General features: G+C 48.0%; 1 protein-coding gene across 1 annotated transcript in view; it reads right to left on the bottom strand.

The window, feature by feature from the left end:
- The window catches only part of LOC147731129 (myosin-IIIb-like), a 309,461-nt gene that overhangs the window by 114,889 nt on the left and 169,542 nt on the right, over positions 1-25,030 (bottom strand). The window lies entirely within an intron of this gene.

Below are 25,030 nucleotides of genomic sequence, written 5' to 3'. Positions count from 1 at the left end.
GGGACAGACAGGTCGCAGAGGGACTGGGACAGTGCCCTCAGACCCAGCGAGGTTTCCCCTGCTTGTCCAGTTTCCAGAGCTTTGACTAGTCCCAGAAACAGGTCCCCGCTGGATTGAAGCCCCTGGCCCATACTTCCTTCTCCGGCCCACCATGTTACAAATTGCTGGTGAAGGGGTAACGCAAGCCAGAGGAGGTCTCCCCTGCTTGTCTGCATATCGAAGCTGTGACTGCTCAGAGCTCTGGATGACCCTGGGTTGGAAGCTCTTGGCCTTGGGCTCCTTTCACTGGCCTGCCTTGTCACAAAGTGCCTAGGACAGGGCCATGGTGGTCTACCCTTCTTGTCTGGGTTTAGAACCTCTGACCTTGCATAGAGGCAGTGCCCCAACTGTCCCAGGGGTGAAAGGCTTCCTCTTGGGCTCAGTTCCCTGATCCACCGGGTCTCAAAGTGCCGGGGATGGGGTCCTGCAGGCCCAGGGAGGTCTCCTCTGCTTGCTCTGATCCAGGACCTCTGACAGGGGCCTGTGTCTCGGGTCACAGCCCTGGTGGGCCATAGGGTGGGAGACAAGGTCTACGGGCTATGGGCTCTATTCTCAGGCTGTCTTTGTTTTAAAGTGCCCCAGACAGAGACCCACCGAGGATGCCTCCCCTGCGTGCCCAGTATAAGAAGCTCTAACTGGACCCTAGGGTGGAAAACCCCTGGCCCTGAGCTCCATTCCATAGCCCACCATGTTGCAAAGTGCAGGTGATAAGGTTGACTCTGTGTGAGAACAAGGACTCTCTCGAAGCAGAGTCGGAACTCTTTCCCCCTCATTGTTCTCCTGTTCTGTGTTTGCAGAGTCTCCCCGGGGCGTCTAAGGCCCCTTTAATTCCTATGACTGGCCTGACCACGGGGCGGAATCACGTGGTCCGGGGAATTTGAAAACAGGAGACGCCAGAGTTGGACGTCGTTCGTCAGGACCGAGGAACAAGGAGGAAGAGCGGATGCTGGTGTCGACTTATGAGGTGCTGCCTTGGAGCAACGCGACGCCACAAAGAGAGGAGTAAGAACCGGATACCAGTAAGGAGACCTCCCCGCAGGAAGGAATCACTGACGAAAGAACAGAAGGACAGCCAGACCCTAGCTGGCAACGCGCACACGCCAGCCACGGCCCAGGAGGAGGGTCGTGGCTCACCAAGCGGGCCCTAAGAGAGGACTGCAAAACCCACACAGAAACTTCTAACAGCAAGCCTGAAAGCAGAACGGACTACATCTCCCATAATTCCTTGCGGGTGGAACTCTCATTAAACCCCACGGACTCTAAGGGAAGGACAGTTCCCTATGTTTCCTTAGTTCCTTTTGGTGTATCTCAAATAAAGCAGCGAACAGTGCATTGCATTGTCCTGGTCTACTTCTTGCCCACGTTACACGTGGTGTCAGAAGTGGGATTTGGGTTCGCCTCAACATGGAAAATTTAATACAGCAATTGATTCGTGGTCAAGAAAAATTAGAATGGGCGGTTGAAAAACAAATGTCTTCTGCCCAAGCTGACCGGGAACTCATTAGAGATAGTCTAGCTAATCATGCAGACCAGATGCAGAAAGTAGTAGAAGATAGACGGGAGTTAACCACACAGCTCCAAATAAGAGCAGGGACCGGGCGAATGTATCTCTCCAAAAATATGTGGCAGGGGAAGACCCGGAAGCCTTTCTTCTTAATTTCGAAAGGGCAGCGAGGGCGTCAGGATGGCCTGAAGCTAAATGGCCTTTCTTCTTAGCCCCCCTTCTTACCGGAGAAGCACAAGCCGCCTATCAGGTGGCCAACCCTAATGGTAATACCCCATAAGAGAAATAAAAGACTTGATATTGGACCATATGGGTATTGATGCAGAGGCATATAGGGTTCGGTTCAGGAAGGAACGTGGCACCTCGTCAGATAACCCCAAAACATTGGATTTCAAGTTGAAAGCAGCATCAGATAAGTGGATAAGACCTCATTCACATACCAAGGAAGAAATCATGGATATGATTTATTTAGAGCAATTTTTGGAGGCCCTCCATACCCCATTCAGAGGTGGCTGAAACAGCACAAACATTTTAGTCCTGAACAGGCAGTAGAAATGGCAACGACTTTTTATAGGGTACAACCTCGGGCCTTACCCTGGCACTCTGACAAATCCATTAAAACCATGGGAGGGACAGCAAAACCAGAAAAGAAACCCCTAAAAGTGCAACCTGAAACATTAAAGCCAAGAACACCCCGCTTAGAACCACCGCCAATTCGTAATCCACAGTGCTTTGAGTGTGGAGAGTGGGGTCATATTGCCCGCAACTGTCCCTGAAGTAAACCGGCTGAAGAACCAATGGACATCGGATGTATACCCCGTTCCATTTTATATTATGCAGAATTAGGGTCCGGCTTTCACGTAAGTGTCCAAGTAAAAGGAAGACCATTAAGGGCACTACTTGACTCAGGATTCAAACAGTCAGTCATTCTACATTCCCTTGTGTTCCCTCTCCCTGATTGCATTAAGGATTCTGTGCCCATTAGATGTGTACATGGGGATATTAAGGTTTATCCTCTTATTCAAATCCCTGTAACTCTTCCTCAGGGTCAGACTTTAGATGTCAGTCTTGGAGTTGTCCCTAGCTTACCCGAAGAAATGATAATAGGACAAGATAACCCCTCCTTTCTCCATATGTTGAAGACCACACTACAGAGGGAGAGTTCCATACTAGAAACATCGCCCTCTCTCTTAACTCAAGCTCCTTGGGTGATAGACAGGAGTTTCAGGTATGCCCAAAAAAACGACCCGACTTTACAGTCAGCCTGGGCTCAGGCCCAACAACCACCCCTCACTTACCCTGCTTTCCAAATAAAAAACGACCTGCTATATCGTATCGGGAAACACAGGGATGATCCCCAATTGTTGGTACCCCAAGCATTTCGGGAACAGGTTCTTTTCTTTGCCCACTCGCATTTGTTGGCAGGACACAGTGGGGTCCAAAAAACTATACAGATGTTATTAAGACAGTTTTATTGGCCTGGCATATTTTCACAGGTCACTGGCTTTTGCCAAGAGTGCGAGATCTGTCAAAAAAAGAACCCGTATAAGCCACCAGCAGTACTATTAAAACCTTTACCCATTGTGGGTAATCCCTTCGAAATAATTGGAATGGACCTCATTGACCCTCTTCCCCGTACAAAGAAAGGTCACCTCTATGCTTTGGTCGTGGTTGAACTACTCCATGAGATACCCAGAAGCTTTCCCTTTACGAACCCCCACAACTCGCAATATTTCTGAAAAACCTTTGGAGCTTTTCTCACGAGTAGGTTTTCCCAGGGAAATACTCACTGATCAAGGGGCTCCCTTTGTCTCTAAGTTAATGGAACAGGTATGCAAGGCATTAGATATTTCCCACATCAAAACGTCTGTATATCATCCACAGATGGATGGCCTTTGTGAGCGTTATAACGCCACTTTGAAGTTAACATTGAAGAAACTCCTAACCGTAGAGGGTAAAGAATGGGACTCTTTACTTCCACTAGCCCTGTATGTAATACGAAGCCAGGTTCAGTCCAGTCTTGGGTGTTCCCCGTTCCAGCTCCTGTATGGGAGGGAACCCCGAAATCTTTGGGAAATCACTAAGGAGGTTTGGGAGCAAGAAAAAGAAGAGGATTCCAAAAACTTCTTAGAATACACCCAGAACCTCCATTCACGGCTTCATAAGTTGAGGGATTTCGCTGATTCCAATTTGGAAAAAGCTTGGGTAAAACAGCAAACGCTATACAACAAAGGAAAGAAATGGCGCCACCTTAATGTAGGGGACTGGGTGCTGGTCCTTTTACCTTCTAACCTAGGAAAACCCAGGTCAGGGTGGCAGGGCCCATATAAAGTCACAGAAAAAGTAGGTTTAACATCCTATAAAATTCAAGTCAAACCAAAGAAGACCCAGTTGTATCATATAAACTTGCTTAAAAAGTGGATAGGGCCCCCCCTAGAGATGTGCATTACATAAGCAAATTGCCTCAAAACGAAACAACCTTGGAAGAGCTAGTAGTCAACCCTGATTTAACTGAAGACCAAGGTAGAACTCTACAGGAGACCTTAAGTCCTTATGCCCATCTCTTCTCTAACATACCAGGCAGAACCCTGCTAGCGGAACACGCAATAGACACACAAATAGGGAAAATAATAAAACAAAAACCCTACCGCATACCAGCTGCTAGGAGAAAAGCAATAGAAGAAGAAGTAAAAACCATGCTAGACCTAGGCGTCATACAACCCTCTAAAAGTGACTGGTCTTCCCCCATAGTGCTCGTACCTAAACTGGACGGTTCGGTACGCTTTTGCATCAACTTTAGAGGTGTAAACTCTATTTCAAAGTGCAACTCTTATCCCATCCCTAGAGTAGATTAACTCATAGAGAAACTAGGAGGAGGCCCAATACATTACAACGTTGGACCTTACGAAAGGCTTCTGGCAGGTACCTCTTAAACCAGAAGATCAGGAAAAGACTGCCTTTGTTACACCCACTGGCTTGTACGAATTTACTGTCTTACTCTTTGGGTTGCATGGGGCACCTGCCACATTCCAGCGTCTCATGAACAAGGTATTGCATGAACATCAGGAGTATTCCTCTGCATACCTTGATGACATTGTTATATTCAGACCTGATTGGGAAACACATTTGCACCATTGTACCCTGGTTCTTAACTTTCTTCAAGAGGCTTGGTTTGCATATCAATGCAAAAAATCCAGAGCAGGGTTTAGGAAAGTGAAATATCTTGGCTTCCTTTTAGGAAACGGTGTAATCGAACCGCAAACTGAAAAAGTAAAAGCTATTGTAGAGGCCCCTTTCCCATCAACCAAGAAACAGGTCGGAGCATTTTTGGGCCTCCTTGGCTATTACAGGAGGATTATTCCCCAGTATTCAGAGATGGCTGCCCCCCTGACCGACTTATTACAGAAAAACATCACAACCAAGGACCTCCAGCACCCCAACCCAAGTGCCAAAACAGCCTTCTTGAACCTGAAAACGGCCATCACTACAGCCCCGGTGTTAAGATCTGCGGATTTCTCAAAACCCTTCTTGTTACACACGGATGCCTCAGAACATGGGTTAGGGGCGGTATTATCCCAATTGTCACCTGAGGGGGTGGAACATCCAATTCTTTTCATTAGCTGGAAACCCTTTCCCCGCGAACAAAAATATCCAGTAATAGAGAAAGAGTGCCTAGCTATTAAATGGGCAATAGAGAAGTTAAGATATTATTTGGAGGGGGCCCATTTTTTATTGTACACAGATCACGCTCCCTTACATTGGATGAGCCGCAACAAGGGGAACAATCCAAGAATATTGCGGTGGTTCCTTTCCCTCCAACCCTATTCTTTTGAGGTGGTCCATCGAAAGGGAACAGACAATGGTAACGCTGACTTTCTTTCACGTCTTCCTTTGTTCCCCGATCGTGAACAAACTGGGGTAGGGGTGTGTGAGAACAAGGACTCTCTTGAAGCAGAGTCGGAACTCTTTCCCCCTCATTGTTCTCCTGTTCTGTGTTTGCAGAGTCTCCCAGGGGACTACGGCCCCTTTAATTCCTATGACTGGCCTGACCACAGGGCGGAATCACGTGGTCCGGGGAATTTAAAACCAGGAGACGCCGGAGTTGGACGTCGTTCGTCAGGACCGAGGAACAAGGAGGAAGAGCAGACACTGGTGCCGACTTATGAGGTGCTGCCTTGGAGCAAGCGACGCCACATCGAGAGGAGGAAGAACTGGATACCAGTAAGGAGACCTCCCCGCAGGAAGGAATCGCCAACGAAAGAACAGAAGGGCAGCCAGACCCTAGCTGGCAACGCGCACACGCCAGCCACGGCCCAGGAGGAGGGTCGTGGCTCACCAAGCGGGGCCCTAAGAGAGGACTACAAAACCCACACGTAAACTTCTAACAGCAAGCCTGAAAGCGGAACGGACTACATCTCCCATAATTCCTTGCAGGTGGAACTCTCATTAACCCCCACGAACTCTAAGGGAAGGACAGTTCCCTATGTTTCCTTAGTTCCTTTTGGTGTATCTCAAATAAAGCAGTGAACAGTGCATTACATTGTCCTGGTCTACTTCTTGCCCACGTTACAATCTGCTTATATAGCTGCAAGAAGTTCTGATTGGGCAATTTGCCTGATAACCAGCTCAGGCTCTGAGAACCAGACATTTAGAGTCGCAGTCCCCTTGAAGTGTGAGCGGAACATGTTTTCAGAATTCACTGCACTACCAGATAGCCATCCTCAGAGTCCACCCCCTTTTGTACCGCTTTTGGCCGCCATAAGTGTGGCAGGGTATGCTCAGACGTGAGTCCCTTGCTCACTTTGCCACTGGATTCAAGCAAGCCGGGCTGAAGACGGCTGGAATGCCAGAAACCGGTCCTCGGAAGCTTGTTTCCGGTCCAGGGAAGACATGGCTTGGCAGTTCGGGCTGGACTGGTCCCAAGAGGCACAGGGTCAGACTGATTTGCATATAGCCATGTCTGAACTGGGGTGGCAGAGTGGGCTAAAGAACAGTGATGGATTAAACCCAGATCTTTTGACTGGGTGTGAGTGTTTGATTGATTCAGATGCTCCGTCCATCACCACCCCCTTTTGTACCGCATCCTTAGAGTCTGAGCATCTGATAACTCCTAGCATTCCAATGGCTGAACTGCCCTGGAAGTTTAGATGAGGGCTCATTTGACTCTTCGATCCCAGCCAAGGCTCCAGGAGGTTAAGTGCATTTTCTCTGATGCCCCCCTCTGTCACTCAGTGTGCACAGATTACAAGAAAGGGGGAAAACATGCTCTCAATTAATAGGGGCAGGGTACCCAGACACCCATGTTGTCTGGTCGTTCTCATCCAGGTGCAGGTAGGGCCTGAGTCCACAGCTGCCTTCAAGCCCTATCCAGTAGGCCTTTCTTCCAAGCCTTGCTTCTTAGAGAGCAGGCAGGGCTGCAAAGCTGACATCCCCATGAAGGGCAACCTGCTTGGGGGTGTTTTAGCCAGCAATGTACTGTGATCACGATGGCTGGGCAGACCTGGAAACCCTGATAATGGATCATTTGACTCTCTATGACCAGCCAGAGATCCTGGAGGTCAGATGTATTCGTTCAGTTATCCCTCTTTCACTTGGTATGCATATATAACACGATAGACAGGTAGCCCTCTTACGAATTATTAGGGACAAGGTATGAGGAACCCCCTTGCAGAGACATTTTAAGGCATGGGTAAAGTGGGCAATTGCACAGGACCCCTACTTTCCAAGGCCCCCCTTCTGTGTATCTTTGTATTTAAATCTTTAATGTTTAAACAATAGTGTTAGGCAATTAGCTAAAATAAGTAATAAAATTCAATCTTGTTCCAAACAGGGGCCCCATGATATTTCTTGCCGGGGGACCCCATAATGCTTAGGATGATAGTACTCCCTTGTCCTCCTTTCTTTCTCCCCAGGTGCCACAAGGGCTTTGGCCAGCCACCCTATATCCCAGGGGCCTGAGTCTGTGGTTACCTTACAGCTGTGTCTGATGGGCCTTTCCCTTGAGCCTTGCTTCCCAAAGAGCAGGCGGGGAAGCAAAGCTGACATTTCCATGCAAGGCAGCCTGCTCGAGGACAGTTTAGACAGCACTGTACTCAGGGTTCAGGTCATCTGACTGGCCCCTGGGTCAGAGGTTCAACTGACCCTTGGGTGTAAGCCTCAGGCCCTGGGCTGCCTTTCCCTCCCCAGTTCGCTGTGTTGCAAAGTGCGTGGGATCGGGTCCCACAGAACCGGTGATGTTTCCTATGCTTGTCTGGGTATAGTTGTTCCAACTAGGACCTGGGTCAGAGTTTGTGAGTTCACGTCCATATCGCTTTGCCTAATAGTCAGCTCAGGCTTCAAGAACCTGGCCTGCAGGGTCCCTCTCCTATCCAATGAAGGTCAGAATCCTTTTTTATGACGTACAAAGCAACCAGATGCTGTCCTTTGAGTTCAGACATCTGGTAGAATGCCATGAATTACTAAGGTGCGCGCAGATGGCTGGGGTGCCGGGGAAGTCCTGATGAGGAGTCACTTCACACTATAATCCCAGCCAGGGCTCCAGGAGGTTAAATGGCAGGCCAACTAGATGACCCGTTGGGGGCTGGATAACCAGATGATCAGCGGGCCAGTCAGAGCAGCTAACTCTGACTTGTGTCTTTCCCTGGGTTCTATAAACCCCACTTTCGGGGGGATTAATCGTCAAGGAAAAATGGCTTTCCAGGCAAGCCTAACGGATAACCAAGGGGAACAGTGGAGGTTGGCGGCGGGCTTAATCCTCACTAGCACCTCAGGCAGCAAGAACGTGGAAAGCACCGACCCCAGCACCCTTAACTGATGGACTTGGGTGACAGTCCCCAGCCAGGGCATGGTGGCTGTGGACTGGAGAGGACTCTTGTGCCCTCTGGAGTGTGGACCGGAGACGGGACTCAATATGAAGGCCCAGCCAACAGGCAGATCCTGGGGCAGGGAGATGTCAGATGGGGGAAGGAGTTTGAGGCTTCTGTGGGCTGAGTAGCCCCCATAATCCCCCATGAGAGGCGGATGAAGCAAAGACTTTTACCGGAGCGGAGGGCCCCAACGGCCAGTGCTCCAGGTACCGGACAGTGCCACCATCCCTACTCGGGCCAGGGTTGCTTCGATCCGGGGAGGAGTCTGGGGCTCCTGTGGGCTGAACAGCTCCTGTAATCCACCCTGAGAGACAGGCAAAGCCATGGCTTCTGCTAGGGAAGCCGCAAGTCAGGACTCCATGAACAGGGCAGGGCCATCATCCCTACCCGGGCCAAGGTGGAGGCAGACTAAGGAGGAGTCTGGGCTGAACAGCTCTGAAAAGCACATGTGGGAGGCGGACAAAGCCATGAATTTCACCTGGTGATTTTTACTTTGAGAAAAATGAAGAGGAAAAATATATTCAGAACATGCTGCCTTCCAACAAAACAACAAACTTGAGGCAGGAAAACATTAAAACAACTAACACTTGTGTGTCTTGATCAAAGTAATGATGGCAGACATTGGTTATTCGCCAACACACAAACAACATTGGCATTTCCTGCAACGTATACCAGCGTCTTGCAATGCAGGAAATGTCTGGGGCAGTGGGGACATAAGTACAGCTGCAGACAATGTTCTTGGTTAATCTACCTCCCCCCCATGCAGTTTGTTCTCATCTCTCTCTAGCAGTTTCTTCTTTTGCAAGACGAGTGGAGTGAATAGTCTTGAGATGTTTCTTCATGGAGGATGTCCCGCATGAACATTTGCATTATGATTCTCTCACCAAAACTTTTCCACATAGAGAGCAAGTGACCTTTCTCGCATTTACCTTCTTCTTGCCTTCAGGGATGGTGAATAAGGCCCAGACAATACTTTTATTTTGTTTTTTTTATTGGTTCCTTTTGCTCTTCAACATCTTCTATCTCCTTCTCATGCTGTACACCAGCAGGTGCCATCTTCCTTCCGGTCCAAAGTTTAAGAGAACACCAAACAAAATTGAAAATAGCAAGAGAGAATACACAAAGGTGTCAAGCTCTAGAGACACACACAAAAGAAGAAAAAAAGGAGTTGGAACCTCCTTCTTACAGATTGAAAGCTTGTTAATCAATCAAAAGCTTTCTTTTCATGTTACATGACGTTGCGACTGGGTCGTGTTTGTATTGCCTTCATGTTGCACATCCGTGAAATGTATTAGATGCAATCTAAACAATCCCTTTTTAATTGAAACACCTATTTATTAAATATTTTACACAATCCTCTTCAACTATGACACATATTTAAATTGTATACTACCATATTAAAACTTTTAAAAATCATGTAGAAGTCACGCACCCAGAAACAAGTGCTCAACAGCGTCGCAGTTCCATAACATAGCTATATACTTTTAAAATAACGTTAATATACCTTCATATTTATTTCAGTATTCTGTTAGTAAATCACTTCCTTTAAAAGTAACATTTGAAACCTTTTTATATGTATTCTACACTATTAAATCTACACAGGGTCACGCCTCTATCGTGGATCTGAAAACAGGAGCGCAAACAAGCCCAGTCTAGGTAAAACTGATGAAAACATTATAAAAATATTTTACATCTAAAGTAATATTAGTTTTTCACTTTAGTAGTAAATCTTTTCCCTCAAAATGTACAATAAAAGTATGTGTATATGTATTTTACAATTGTAAACATATATCAGGTATGCACACCCAACGCAGTAAACCTAACAATCAATCAATCACTGCATTTATAAAGCGCGCTACATACCCGAGAGGGTCTCAAGGCGCTGGGGGGAAGGGGGGACCGCTACTGATCGAAGAGCCAGGTCTTGAGGAGTCTTCTGAAGGCCAGCAGGTCCTGCGTCTGTCACAGGCTGTTGGGGAGAGCGTTCCAGGTCTTGGCAGCGAGGTAGGAGAAGGATCAGCTACCGGCGGTGGTTTTCCGGATACGAGGAACTGTGGCGAGGGTGAGGTTGGCAGAGCAGAGGTTTCGGGTGGGGGTGTGGAAGCTGAGACGGTTGTTGAGGTATGTGGGTCCGGTGTTGTGTAGGGCTTTGTGTGCATGGATGAGGAGTTTGAAGGTGATCCTTTTGTTGACGGGGAGCCAGTGCAGGCCTCTCAGGTGGGGTGTGATGTGGCTGCGTCGGGGGACGTCGAGGATCAGTCGTGCCGAGGCGTTCTGGATTCGTTGAAGTCGTCTCAGGAGCTTGGTTGTTGTTCCTGAGTAGAGGGCGTTCCCGTAGTCGAGTCTGCTGGTGATGAGGGCCTGGGTGACGGTTTTTCTCGTGTCGGGAGGGATCCATTTGGAGATCCTGTGGAGCATGCGGAGGGTGTTGAAGCAGGACGCGGAGACGGCGTTGACTTGCCTGGTCATGGAGAGGGTGGAGTCGAGGATGACCCCCAGGTTGCGTGCGTGGTCTGTGGGTTCCGGGACTGTGCCTAGCGATGTGGGCCACCAAGAGTCGTCCCAGGCTGATGGGGTGGGTCCGAGAATGAGGACCTCACCTTAATGCATGTTTTACACACATATTACTAATGATACAAAAATATACTGTTCAGAAGTAAAATGAGGAATTTCATGCCTAACGACCAAACACAATTTATTTCTTTTTAAAAGTAAATTAAATAGATAGTAACACACTCTCAAAAAGTATTAATAATGCAACACCTTGTGAAATTCCCAAAAATGCTACAATTTGATTACATTATTACCATAATATTACCTATCCTTACAAATATCTTTAAAAAAACTAAAAGTAAAAAGAACATTATAGTTTATAACAATTATTTACAAAATATTAAGAAAGCTCTATAAAAACAAAGGTCCCAGCAATGTTATAGTAAGGAAATACAATTTTAAAATATTAATAAAATTCACTTTGAAAACTAACAGACAGATTAAACTTACAGAATACCTTTTTAAAAACCTTTGAAAATCACTTAAAATAACAAAGGTTACAGGGTTGTTATAGTTAGGAAATAGAATTTGAAAAAACCTTAGTCATTCACTTAAAAAAACCAAAGCTTTCATGGATGTTATAGTTATGCTCAGATTTCACTTGTACAAAACCAGTGCAATTTAGCAGTTATAGTTATCTGAGCTAACCACTGCTTATGACCTCACATATTACATCACAGATGACATCAATCAATCAATCAATCAGGGTTTGTAAAGTGCTGCTACTCAACAGTGAGGGCCTCAAGGTTCTGTGGGGGGGGAGCAGGGGGTGCAGTGGGTCGGACTAAGTACTGAGTTCATCCGAAGCGCCAGGTCTTGAGGTCCTTTTTGAATTGCGTCACCAAGGGTGATTTCCTGAGTTGGATGGGCAGGGTGTTCCATGTCTTGGAGGTAAGGTAGGAGAAGGACATAGCTCCGGTTCTGGTCATGCGGATTCATGTGGCGGTAGCCAGGAAAAGCTGGGCAGAGCGGAGGTGTCTGTTGGGTATGTGGAATGTGAGGTGGTGATTCAGGTATGCGGGTCCGATGTTGTGAAGGCCCTATATGCTTGGGTGAGGAGTTTGAAGGTTATTCTTCTGTCAACTGGGGGCCAGTGGAGGTCGCAGAAGTGTTGAGTGATGTGGCTGCGACGGGGGATGTTGAAGATTAGTCTTGCTGTGGAATTCTGAACATTCTGTAGTCTTCGGCAGAGTTTCTGGGTAACCCCGGCTTAGAGTGCGTTGCCATAGTCGAGTCTGCTGCTGATGAGGGCATGGGTGACTGTCTTCCTGGGTTCAGAGGGGATCCACCTGATGGTCTTTCAAAGCAGGCAGAGTGTGTTGAAGCAGTCTAAGGAGACACTGTGACCTTTGCCCCTGCCTGCAGGGCTGGTCGCTCCACACTCCGCGCAGCTCCCTCGCTGAGTGCCGGGACCCCCGACCCCCCCGCTGCTGCCTCGCACAGGCGTGTGCCGGGACCGCCACTCTACCGGCTCACCTCCTGCTCTGTGCCTCTGATCGCCTTAGCTGTACTCTCGCCCGTGTACAGCGTTTGTTGGCATTTGTGTTTACTGTTTGTATTGACCTGTGCTTTTTTCCCCATATTGTGCCTCCTGTGCCGTCCTCGTGTCCTCCCCGCCGCTTGTCCCCCTCCCCGCTCCCCGCCGCTGCTCCCCTGCGGCCCCGCCCAGCTTCGCTAGTTTGGACGCCCATTGGCCCACCCCGCTCCCGCCTCCCAGCTGCCCCGCCCTCCCACGGTCCCACGGTCCATTTATAGTGGTCGCCGTGCGGTGGTGAGCTGTGACCTTTGCCCCTGCCTGCAGGGCTGGTCGCTCCACACACCGCGCAGCTCCCTCGCTGAGTGCCGGGACCCCCGACCCCCCCCGCTGCTGCCTCGCACAGGCGTGTGCCGGGACCGCCACTCTACCGGCTCACCTCCTGCTCTGTGCCCCTGATCGCCTTAGCGGTACTCTCGCCCGTGTGCAGCGTTTGTTGGCATTTGTGTTTACTGTTTGTATTGACCTGTGCTTTTTTCCCCATATTGTGCCTCCTGTGCCGTCCTCGTGTCCTCCCCGCCGCTTGTCCCCCTCCCCGCTCCCCGCCGCTGCTCCCCTGCGGCCCCGCCCAGTTTCGCAAGTTTGGACGCCCATTGGCCCACCCCGCTCCCGCCTCCCAGCTGCCCCGCCTTGCTCCGCCCCCCACTACACCATTTATGGCGGAGTCCACGCGTACGCGCAGCGTGCACGCGCAGCGGGCGCGCCGATTGCGCGCCGAAGGTGCGCCAAAGGTAAGCCCGTCTGCGCCCATCCGTGCCAGGACCGCGCCCAGTGCCAGGACCCCTGGCCCCCGCAGACCCCAGCCCGCCCGCCGGACGTACGACGCCGCCACCCTCAACGCACTCAACGCCGGCTGATTCCCGGGCTGCTACCGAGCCACCCCGAGACGCACCCACGGACCCTTCTGCTGCAACTCCTGCAAGTTCACCTGCATCCGGACCTGCACTACTCAAGCACCAACCAAGACCAAGACGAGCAACAGCAGCAGCCACCTGAAATGCATCCTGCTCAACACCCGCTCCGTCCACAGGCACGCCATCGAGATCTGGAGCCTGCTCGACACCACAGCCCCAGACGTCGCCTTCTTCACGGAAACCTGGATGAACGCCTCTTCAGCGCCCAACATCGCCATCGCCATCCCAGACGGCTAAAAGGTCATCCGAAGGGACCGCATCAACCACATCGGAGGAGGCATCGCCATCGTCCACAGGAACACCATCCGCATCACGACCAACACCAACGACACCCTCGCACCCGCCGAGCACCTGCACTTCCAGGTCCACATCAACCCCAAGACCACCCTCAGAGGCACCCTCATCTACAGACCCCCGGGACATTGCTCACAATTCAGCGAAGACATCGCCGACTTCATCAGCCCGCACGCCCTCTGCTCCGCTGACTACATCCTCCTAGGGGACCTCAACTTCCACCTGGAGAACAACAACGACCACAACACCACCACCCTGCTGGACAACCTCGCCAACCTGGGACTCAAGCAGCTGGTCACCTCCCCCACCCACTACGCCTGACACACACTCGACCCCGTCTTCTCATCCAGCAAGGACATCGCCTTCAGCCACGCCACTCCCAGCAAGCGGAAGCAGTTTGACAGCTCTCGCTTGCTGGGAGCGGTGTTAGTGTTTGTGATCGCTCGATGGGAGCTGTTACAGCTCCTGCCAAACAAAAGCAATCAGCTTTCTCCCGAGGGAGGGCCCCTCTGGAGATAGCAGGAGCCGGTCCGGGGGGGTCATGGCCCCTCTTCTTTACGATGCATGCCCTGGCCCAGTGAAAGTGGTGGGCGATGCATGGACATGAACCCCCTCTACTATTTTTACATATTACGTAGGTGCTGAGGAGGTGGTGGTCCCTGGGTCTACACACTGCCCCCAGCAGGGTGTGTCTGCTTGGCCCCTGGCCCTCCTTTGTTGTTTTTGCCCCAAGGAGGTGGTGGTCCCTGGGTCTACACACTGCCCCAGGAGGGTGGGTCTACGTGGCCCACTCAATATAAAAAATAAAGCCTCGGAGAGGTGGGGGTCCACAGGGCTCAATGAGCCCAAAGGAGGAGGGGCTCAGCGCAGCCACCTTCCCATATTTACATCTCAGTCCCGGGGACGTGGTGGTCCCCAGAGCTCAAATGAGTCTTAAGGAGGTGGGCCCCTTGTGCCCATTCCTCATTTTAATACAGCAATTTCCTCCCCCGGGATCTGGCCCACCCGTGGATTATACTGTAAACAAACATGAGCGACTGCGTTTGTTTTTAATTTTTTTTATTTATGACCAGGATTCATGTATTCACAGCAAAAATATAAAAGAAATAATAAAATTGCTCCAGCACCAAGGCTAGGGGGGCAGGGTATTCCTACCCTGCCCCCTTTTCTTTTTTTTTTAACCTTTTTGTTTGGGAACTCAGCTGAGTCCAAGTCCCAAGATGGCTGCCAACTTTTCCTCATTGAAATTTTGGCAGCCACTCAGATCTCTGCACAAGAGCAGGATGATTTGTGGAGGGGTTGTGTCCCTACATATATACAAATGTGGTTTTCTTTTAATAACTCTAAAACTACTGAACAGATTTACACCAAATAATAAAAAAGGCTCTTTCGGGACCAAGAGCTAGCTTTCTGTCAAATTTGGTGTAATTCCATCCAGCAGTTCACGCTGTAGTCATGTTCAAAATCCCCATGGGAATTAACATAGGAAACACACTTTTTTTAACCCCGCTTTTTTCATGGTCCCCGCTTGACAGAACGCACTGAAACTTTCACTGCACAACTAGAATCTAGAATTAGAGGTACACTATTTGGGAAAAGTTTGTGAAGATTTCTCAACTGGCGCCAAAGAAATAGGCAAATCAAAAAACGTCTTCCGTATGTAAAGATGGTCCTAACTATAACAAATGCCAGTAGGATATTTGGCCCTCTGGAAGGCCACAGACGAAACGTGTAGGCCCCTTTTGATGTTGTGATGCACTTGGTGTACATTTGTAAAATAAAAGAACCGGATTAAGCAATAGCTGGAATGTGCCGTGTTCTGTTTATGGCATCGATAAATCATGAAACTGACCTGGCTCGAAGAAACCAGACTAATCAGGATCTATCTATCTATCTATCTATCTATCTATCTATCTATCTATCTATCTATCTATCTATCTATCTATGTATAAATATATATATATATATATATATATATATATATATATATATATATATATATATATATATATATATATATATATATATATATATAGATAGATAGATAGATAGATATATATAGATAGATATATGTATATAGATAGTTAGATAGATATTAATGTAGACGATAAATAAAATATTAAAAGTTGTAACATCCAAAAAGCAAATTTACAAAAAATACTATAAACAATAAAATCCATTTTAAAATAAAAAAAAAATAATGTGAAATATTTTAAATAATGAAAGCTATAACCTCTATTTAACCAACATTATGAAAGCTACTGGAGGGAGAGTGGCTTGATGCCACAAGATGGCGGACGCCTGATCTCCTCGCTCTGGAGGGAGACCAGACATCCATTTCCATTTAGGCTGCGGGGCAACTGGCGTTCACCGGTGGCATCGGCGGAGTATGTATGCTGAGACCCCTGCCGTAAAGCACTGGGAAGAAAGGCCCAGGCAGTGCTGCACTGACCGTCTGTGGCCTTTGCAGGGTGCAGCTGCCCGCTCAAGCGTGATGGCATGTGGCAGCAGTGCCAATACATGATCGCCAGTTGGAGCCTGAGGGACGTCAGGGATGCCATATCAGCGGTGATGTGACGGGGCTGTTATGACCAGGGCCTGGATTAAGGCAGCACTGGGCCTCCACCTCCTCTGGTGAAGAGTGGCCAGCCGAGATCACTGCTCGGGAGCAGCTGGATCGGCGGAGGAGGCTTGGACTGTGGGGTGCTTAAGGGGAAGGTACTATGTGTGGGGGTATACTGGAAGGAGCAGTTGCACTGGAGCCTTCTCATCCTTCAGGGGGGCCCCCCACCCCGTCCCAATCTGTGAACATTGAGTGGGGCGTGGGAGCTCCTATAGAATATTAATTATGTGTGATTTGTCATGGACTCCTTAAACTAGTGGAAGATCAGCCCACTCTACTCAATTTGACCCTAACTGTGCATACTGTCATATCCCTTCCATTCCTGCTGGGAACCTACAATCTGTGGCCCCCTACTAAACAACATGCAGTTACTCTGCTGATCTGCAAACACTGACTTGGGTAATCTGATCTGTGGTTCTTTTCCCCTCCCTCCTGCATAAGGGTAGACTAAAGGTGTTTTGCCCATATGGCGTCTCCCCTGCAACTGGACCTCGAGTCAGCCGTCTAAGGATGGGAGATGACTGAGAGGTGGGACCTTCACTGGACTGATACCCACAGAACACGAGGAACTGCTTGTGCCTCCCCAGAGGTTTTATACTCTACTGCAGTTCTGGAGGAATGGCAGGACCTCTCTATGATGTTTTAACTCCTCACCACCCTCTGCGCCCCCCTTGGAATTCTGTCTACGGGAGGATAGTGGTGCGAGGGGTGAACTTACCGGGTCTGCCGATTGGACTGCTTCGTACGCCTGGGAACGCTGCCCCCCCTTTATCCTGCCCACCCTGTTCCTTTATGTGGGGCTGATTTGGAGTGTCCTACCTTGTCAGGTGCAGAGTAGCCCATTAGCAGTTGAGATTGCACATGCTTACCTAGCCTGTTTGCCTGTGGGAACAGTGAGTCCTGGGTTGAGCTAGCGACTGAACCTCTGACTCCCTGGGCTGCTGCAGCTTTAACGATCACCTGTGCTATGTGGTGTCGGATAAACTTCTAAATGGAGAGATGGGGGCGGGTGGGTCCCTGCGCCAGTGGTGCCGCCAGGTGAGATTTGGACTGCATGTCGGGAGTCCCTCCCTGCTTAGGAGGCAATTTTGCCACTGGCTCCTCCTGTGCCAGACCCAAAGGATGTAAAGCTGGACAAGATTCTCACCACCATCACTGATACCAGGACTGCCCTAGGTGGGAGGGTGGATGCAGTGGCGGCGGGGTTGGGTCTCCTCAAGGTGGATAAGAGCAGACAGTCCCTTCCAGGGTGAGTCTTTCAAACAAGATCTCCAGCTGGCCACCAAAGAACTTACTTGTCAAGTAGAGGAACTTAAATGCATGATCCGCTTCCTAGAGGGCCGGGGTAAATGATGTGGAGGAGAAATCGAGGTGCAACTATAAACACATAGTTTGGTTGCTGAAGGAGCAGAGGGGATGGGCCCTATTGCTTTTTGAACTGTGGGTAATCACCACAGTGGCCCCCGGGGGAACTCCTTACTTTGCTGTGGAACATGCTCAGCAGGTGCCTGTGGGAGGGGCTTAGCCTGGAGCCCCACCAAGGGTGAGGGGGCCTCCTCAATTTCAGGGATAAGGACACAATACTTCATGTTGCTTGATTCGCTGATCCACGTGCATTATAAAATGCTAAGATCCTCCTATTCCAAGTCTATACGTTGGTAGTTCAATGACAGGGGGCTTCAATTATGAATGTGAAGATAAGTTGTGTGATGCAGGCCTCACATATTTATTTCTGTTTCACGGCAAACTTAAAGTACTTGCGCACCAAAAAATATACTTCTTCACAGAACGGGAGGATGGCTCTGACTGGGTGGAGTAGCAATGATATGAGCGCTCTGAGTCGGAACCTGCTGTTGGCCCTGCTTCCCCCCTGCCCTCCCGGAATAAGTGCAACAACCCAAACTGCTGAGGTGGCTGAAGACAATTGCCAGCGTCTCAACTGTAACACAGGCATGATAGGAACAGTTGCGGGCACCGGTTGCTGCGGCTGGAGTATGTACATGGGGCGAGTCTCCTGTCACGGATGATTCAAGGGGATGCCATATTGGGTGGTGGAGGGTAGTCGTACTCGACACATTCGAGTATGGATTTGATATTCTCTCCTAGCATGACACCGCAGATGGTGGATGACATTGTCTGATCATGACTGGGGTTTGCGCCTTCCCAGATCCCTTTATTGCCTGTGGGACCTCATCCCTTTGACTGCCCCAAGACAAGGGGGCATTGCTACACTGCAGATGCCAGTCACCTGGCACCTGCCTAGATGTTAGCTTTCTCCTTACAGGATCCTGTTATTGGGATTCCCCTCTCCCACTGGGAGCCCAGGAACCTACCTCTACACTGTGGTAGAACTGCTGAGCCATGACCCCATTTTGTTTGTTTGCGTGAGGTGTTCTGGTATTCTTGAAACATACACGAAAGACACATGCTGCAGGACTTATGGTTCAATGTTGGGCAGCTAGATGTTACTCTGCAACGCTGGGGAAAGGAGTTGGTTATATTGGTTTGTTATTATTACTGAGCCTAGCATCATGTCTGCTGCAGCCTGGGTGGGTACTGTCTGGCAGATGAACCCATCTGAGAACCTTTCTTTGTTGCTGCTTCTCTTTAAAGCTGCACTGCCACTATACAATGGCTAGATTGTCATTTTTGATCTGGAATGTCTGGGGTATGGGTACGACAAAGAAACAGCATTTAATTACCAAATACATTAAAAGACAGGGGGCCCATGTTGCTTCATTACAAGAAACTTGTGTAGCTAAGGGGGAGGAACGTAAGCTTCAGAGGCGATGGGGGGGGGGGGAGATGCTTCAGTTTGGTACATTCGAGCTATGAAAGAGGGGTGCTCATATGGGTGTGATCTCCTGTGCCCTATACAGTGGAAGTAGTCTTAGAGAGCCAAAATGTGTTTGTGGATGGCTGCGTGGAGGGTTCAGCTGTGCTGCTGGGTAGTGTGTACTTACCAAACACTGCGCAGGTGCAATTTCTGGCTAAAGAATTGTCCATACTGACAAGATGGGCTCATTTACCCTGGATTTTGGGAGGGAATCTTTATTGTGTATTGTACCCCGAATTGGATAGATCACACCCTTTGCTCACTCACTTGGCTACTGTGCGCACTGTGTCCTATTAGTCACAGTGGTCACTGATTGATAGTTGGAGGGCGTTAGTGGGACTAACCGGGTCACCTGTTGGCATGGCTGTTGTGTAGCGCCATTGATACGGTGCAGATAACCACCATCTGTCTGTCCCCAATGTTGGTCACGTTCGTCTAGGGGGCTATACATGAGGCATTGTGTGCACAAAACTGGGCCCTGTATATCCCAGAGTCAGTGCTGCAGCAATCTCAAATTTGCAATTTTGTATCTATCGTCACATTATCAATGATACCACTGGAGAGTAGAGCGGCTCTGAATAGCCCAGTCATGGAGCAGGAGGTTTGCAGTGCCATTCAAGACCCTCCTCCTTATAAAATTCTGGGTTTGGATGGCTTACCGTTGAATTTTACAAAATGTATGAAGCCCTATTAGCCCCAAACCTAGTCAAGGTTTATACCGCTGCTAGGCAGGGAGATTTCCTTGCTCTATGTGAGAAGCATTTCTGTTTTCACTCCCGAGGACGCGCTGGAGGTTTCTTCTTACCAACCTCTGTCACTAATGGGCAGGGATTAAAAGATACTTAGCAAGTTACTGGCAATTCAGTTAATAGTCTGCATGCCCCTACTGGTCCATCCAGATCAAAATTGATTTATACTGGGAAGATCTATGACCCTTAAAATTCGCAGGTTATACAGACTGCTACTGGAGGCCCAGCAGCAGTGTCCCCATACGGTATGCCTCATATCAGTGTTTATTTTCGTGGCCTGAAATCAATGGGCGTATGTGGCATATTATTTCTGATGATAAACGTTTTACATACGGCTCCCGCAGCGAGAGTCTGGATTGTCCGACGTATCTCTGAATCTATCCGGGTGAGTAAAGGCACACAGAAGGGCTGTCACCTCTACCCGCTGCTCTTTGCACTGGCAGTGGAGCCTCTTGCGCAGCGACTTCGGCAGACTAGTCAAGGCTAGGGCATACCTGTTAGCGGTGTCACACATGCAGTTTCACTACACACGGATGAAGTACTGTTGTAAATTAGGGATATCCGCAGAGGTGATATCACACACATTGGATGATTTCAATACTGCCTCTGGTCTGGGAGTATACTAACAAAAGACCTATTCTTTTTGACTCTGGCTGGATTGTCCTCTGTACCCCATAACAACTGGTGAGAAAAATGTTCGGTGGGAGCCACACAACTTTCGTTGCCTGGGTATAAATATGTATCTTACCACTCAGGACATATTGGATCTCCTCCCTTCAAACCCATATAGTCTTTTGGTGATCTGGTGCTCTCTCCCCCTGATGGTGCAAGAATGGGTTGCACTCTTGAAAATGGATATGCTGCAGAGGCTTCTATACTATTAAACTAACTACAGAATCCATGACACACCCCCTCACTTGAGTCCTTTACACCAGGGGCAAGGGGAGGAGATTGGTCACATGGCTAACACAAGTTATCCCCTAACTGCGATGGGACTGGTAAGGAGATATAGGACGTGAAATGACCTAAATGGAATGGAACAGGGTACTGCTGTACACAAGGAAGGTTTCACATAATGCCCGCTTTCAATATACAAATATAATGTGTTACATAGGGCATACTTAACACCAGCTAAAATCATAGGATATATCCCACCGCGTCTCCAGAATGCCCTTGTTGCCGGGACCAGGTCGCAGATATGGCACATATGTTTTGGAACTGTCTTCAGTCTTTTTTGGGTGGAGGTCTGAAGCATACACTCAAGAGTCACGGGCCGGGGAGACTTGGACAATATGTTAAATTGTTTAATTGGGTTCTCCTGGAACCGCAACATGGGGAGAGCCACTACTCACTTCATTAACCTGGTGCTTTTACTAGTTAAGAGGACCATCGCCTAGCAATGGAAGGCTTCAGCACTACCTGGTGTGGCGTGTGACTGTCCAGTGGGGGATAGTAGTGGTGGCTGCTTTGTGCCGCAAAAATGTAAGAGGATTACGAAGATGCCCCACTGTGGCAGATTGGGATGAGCTGCTTATTGCACTTCAAGCCCCCCTGGAGCTGATGAGAGGACGTGATAGTTCCTGTATGTCTTAGTGTTGATATTCTATGGAGAAAAAAAGAAAATTAATAAAGATGATTTAAAAAGAAATGTATGAAAACTATTGGAGTCTAAGAAGTCTAAGAATAATAAATATACTATTCCTACTCTAGCATATGCAACGGAAGGGAAAGTGTTTGACTTCGGAACATTTACTATTCCCACTCCAAAGAGTGCAACTGTAGGGAACATGTTGAATTGCAAAGAGGTTAATTTTACTATTCCTACTGCAGTCTAAACAAAAGTAGGGAAAGCACTTCACTTCGAACACATTACATACATAAGTAACACCATGAATGTAGAATAATTGTTAAACTCATAATATAAAAATTCTTAATTAGCATATATATATATATATATTCTGAGACCGTGGGAGGCCAGTTTGAATACCGGTCACTACGATATCCTGAGTGGGCGTGCACCGTTTCATCTAATTATCTCAGGTGAGGAGGCAGCGTTTATCCGAAGGCGGCGTGCAAACGCGAAGGGTACTAAGTGTTTACCCTTTCACCAAAGACTAATTGCGTGCACATAAGCTTTCAAAAATTACACCACTTGGCTGCTTTGCCGGACACCATGGCAGCCAGTTTAGAAACGGAGCGGGAAGCGGCAGCAGATGCATTGTTTGCACAAGTGCCACGAAGAGCAGGCAGCAGACAAACACAAGCCAGCGCTGCCATTGCAGGCAATCAAGACGTCAAAAAAATGCTGAACCTGTTGGAAAAAAAGTCTCGTTCTGAGATTACCAAATGGTGGGAGCACAAATCACTTACAAAATACGAGGAGGCTGGACGAGTCCCGAGAGGGTTGCGCATTATGCTGGCTCCAAGTTTTGCGGACCCCAATCCAAACATGTTACGCGAATGGGGGGAATTGAACTTGGGAGCATCTATGAATTTAATCAAGCTTTTAATCAAATATGCAATTCTGGACCGCGCTGTGCTTCTGGATGACATTTTGAAAATAAATACGGATTTGGATGCTTTCACCGATAGTGAAATTCAAGCAGTGATTGCTAAAGGGCGCAAAGACATCAGCGAGCGTCTCAAAAAACATGAAGACAAAATCAAGTTACGCAAAATTAACAAATTTGCAAGAGATCTCAACGACTACGAGACAGGCCAGATATACACGTTTGCACGCAAATACGATCAGGCATAAAAGCAGCGGCAAATTCAAAAATCGGCACCAAGAACCCAGACACAAGAGATTCAGTCGGACCCAGCTGTAACATCGGATAACCATGAAATATCAACAACGGAAACCACTTCACTCGCCAGCACTTCTAGCACATGCGGCTCATTGTCAAGCCTACTGGAGGATAATTCACCACACGCCATCCTTGACCTAGCTGAAGAAATTGATTTTTTGGTCGAGGCTCAACTGCAATCGCTAGGTCCGCGGACACGATCACGCAATGCAGGAAGAGGAAAAACACAAGGCGGAGGGCAAGAAGAAAACGTGCAAAACCCATCGCAGCCGCCAAAAAAGAAGTGGTTCAAAAAGAATAACAACAAACAATGATTGATGCAAGCACTATTATCAATCTATCTGATATGACATTAACCACAGCTGAGCAACAAATTCTTAAGTTGGGTCTCAACTTTTGTTCAAAGAGCTCATTTGACTATACCAACACAAGGGCTGATGTCTATTTATATATTCGAAAATTAAAACTCAAGAAATTCTACGCAATCAAATCCAACCCAAACTTGAATGCATCTGTTATCACAGGGGCGACCAATGAAGTTGATGTATCCCCATTGGTTCCAGCAAGCGACACAAGAACCCTCATAACGCTTTGCAATTTTAACAGCGGAGCAGCCCCACCAATATCTAACAGGGAATTTTCAGATACGCAGAGTGAGTTGCGAGAGATCGACATTCCACAAAAAGGTGCTGGAGAGAGCCCTTTCAAACCAAAAAGTAAATTGGTCCCCGTCATGCCAAAGGACGCGGTTGACATTTACCACGACTGCATTATTGAGGATTTGAAAAAACTCAATAAACAAATCCATATCAAGAAAGACATGTCTAGTTTCCAAACTAAGCAATATAACAACTTAATGGCTAAATTGTCCAAAAATCAAGAAGTTATCGTGAACTCTTCCGATAAAGGAGGCAACATTGTTTTGAGGCAAAAAGACCAATACATCGCAGAAGCCAAACGACAATTAGAAAATGCCAACTGCTATGTAAGGAGCAATTCCGTTCAATACAAGCACGCCAAGGATAACATCAAAAAGCAGCTGTTATCTTACAAAAGGAATAATCTAATCACAGCTACTGAATGTGCTTTTCTATTGGTGGAACATCCGGTCATGCCACATATGTATCTAATCCCTAAGGTACATAAAATGCAAGATCCAACACCAGGGAGACCCATTATCTCGGCGATCAGAGGTATGGGTGAGAACATTTCACGCTATATTGACTTTTATTTACAGGAGCATGTCCAATCACTGCCTAGTTATATCAAAGATACAGGGGACTTTTTGTCCAAGTTAGAATCAATACAATGGCAAGAGAATGGGTGCATCATTACTCTGGACATTGAGTCTTTATACACCTGTATCGAACACACACAAGGCATTGAAGGGATTAAACATTTTTTGGGACGTAAATCCTGTATGTATTATAGTCACAACAAAATGTTATGCGATTTGGTACAATGGTGCCTTGATAACAATTATTTTCTATTTGGAAAGGGCATTTGGAGACAAATACGCGGTGTGGCCATGGGATCCTGCTTCTCCCCCAGCTACGCGTTCTTGCACGTGGGGCTGTGGGAGGAGCGGGAGCTAATTGGTATTCCAGGTTTTGAACGCATCAAGCACTGGATGCGTTTTATTGATGATGTTTTTTGCATATGGGAGGGTAATGTGAAGAGTGCTCAGATATTTGTTAACGCACTTAACATCAATCATTTCAATCTATTTTTTACATCCAATATCAGTACCACAACTGCTGAATTTCTTGATGTTTGTATCAACATCAATGGTACTGTGATTGGCACTTCCCTACACAGAAAACCCACTGCTGGCAACAGCATATTACATGCCAGCAGTGGTCACCCAAAGCATGTCATCATGAGTATTCCTCTTGGTGAATTGTTGCGCCTAAAAAGAATTTGCAACACACAAGAGAAGTTTGAGGAAGGTGCTGCTGCAATGTTAGCTAGACTTCAGGCAAGAGGATACAGCAAAGGTTGTTTAACACATGCATTACAAAAGAGTCGAGAAAGATCAAGAGTCTCTTTGCTGACACCCAAACCCCCTGAGAATGAGACTAATGCTGACACAACCAGGTTAATAACTACATACAGCAGACAACACCGCAAAATCAAATCCATAATGACCAAACACTGGGCAGTCTTAAAAACTGATGGTGTTCTACGCGATATGACTCCAGATAGACCCGTGATTACATTCAGGCGTGCATTCAGTATGCACAGTAAGCTGGTTAAATCCAGCCCTGAATTACCTGCAGTCAACCAATGTTTGGGAGGTAAAGGCTTCCAT

This window comes from Lissotriton vulgaris, chromosome 2_1 (assembly GCF_964263255.1).
Source record: "Lissotriton vulgaris chromosome 2_1, aLisVul1.2, whole genome shotgun sequence".
Taxonomy (NCBI): Eukaryota; Metazoa; Chordata; class Amphibia; order Caudata; family Salamandridae; genus Lissotriton; species Lissotriton vulgaris.
Note: the sequence above shows the minus strand (reverse complement) of the source record. Positions and strands in the feature narration are given on the sequence as shown.